The sequence below is a fragment of the Gracilinanus agilis genome, chromosome 1, assembly GCF_016433145.1.
Source record: "Gracilinanus agilis isolate LMUSP501 chromosome 1, AgileGrace, whole genome shotgun sequence".
In the NCBI taxonomy this organism is placed as follows: Eukaryota; Metazoa; Chordata; class Mammalia; order Didelphimorphia; family Didelphidae; genus Gracilinanus; species Gracilinanus agilis.
The window spans coordinates 107,358,006-107,359,312 of record NC_058130.1 but is presented as its reverse complement, the minus strand read 5'-3'; the positions used below and the strand labels follow the sequence as shown (position 1 = coordinate 107,359,312).

At 39.9% G+C, this 1,307-nt stretch overlaps 1 non-coding gene across 1 annotated transcript; it reads left to right on the top strand.

Moving 5' to 3' along the window:
• On the top strand, nt 1–104 carry LOC123232736. The gene has a single exon (XR_006505253.1). It is a non-coding gene; the product is annotated as a U6 spliceosomal RNA (small nuclear RNA).
• Nucleotides 105–1,307: the final 1,203 nt, after the last annotated feature.

Below are 1,307 nucleotides of genomic sequence, written 5' to 3'. Positions count from 1 at the left end.
GTGCTTGATTGAGCAACACATATACTAAAAATGGAAAAACACAAAGATTAGTGTAACCCCTGCCCGAAGATGACACCCAAATCTGTGAAATGCTCCATATTTTTTGTTCTTTGGATTTGTTTTTGTCAACAAAAGCAATCTGCTTGTCTCTGCTGCTGTCCAGGGGCTAATTCTCCCTGATATTCTCCATTCAGAAAATGAGGCTTTTTGTCTCACAAAGATTCACAGTATTTGGCTTATGCCCACATCCTAGGTATTCATTAGGGAAGGAGGCTCAGCAGTAATATGGCTAATGCCCAGTTGAAAAACAACAATAATAATAACTAGCATTTATATAACACTTTAAGGTTTGCAAAGTACTTTACATAAGTTAACTCCTTTGTTCCTCACATAAGCTCTGGAAGGTGGGTGTTATAATTATCCCTACTTTACAGATTTAAAAAATTGAGGCAGAGAGGTTAATGATTTGCCCAGGATCATACAGCTAGTGTCTGAGGCAGGATTTGAACTCAGATCTTCCTAATTCTAAGTACTAATCAGAAAAAAAACAACTAATCAGTCAGGATTGACTGGCTCTAGGATTACTTTCTACCTATTTAAGTCAACCCTGCTCTCAAGTTCATGGAAGCCATGAGCTTCCGTCCCAACTTTCCCAATGGAAGGACCAGGCAGTTTTGTTAACTTCAGGCTGTCTTATGGATGATTCTCACACTGAAACATTAGTGTTCCTGCTTTTAGAAAGAGTACATGATCTAGCAGCTGAGGACACTAGTCACTATAATAAGCATGTTGTTGATATCTGTCTAGGAATGTGGCTGGCACGACCAGGTGCCAGGGGTTAGGGTTAGCAGACCAAGAATGTGTTTCAGGGCATAGTAAATCTTAAACCAAATGTATGGTAACATCATTCAGCATTAAAGAAAATTCTTTGTTAATCCAGCCCCAGTAAGTAAATGAAAGAATGAATAAAATGGTGGCCCCTCTGTTGCCTATGTACAGTGGGGAAATAAAGGATCCCTTTACCCAAGTCAATGAGATTATTAATATTCTGTTTTAGCATGTAGTGATTCCTTTTAAGACACAAAGTTTAGGCAGGACTGCTACACTGGTTGACAAAGATAATTTGTTTTCACACTGACATAACTTAAGGCACTTTCCACTGGCTTCCCAATTCTTTCAACTTCTGCTTCTCAATTCTAATTTTCCCTGTCCATCTGTCCTGTGCAGCTGGGTCCAATGCTTTCGAGATCCCACTGTGGTCAGCTGGATCTATGCCTAGACCGATGGACTTGGATCTGGCAGCTAGT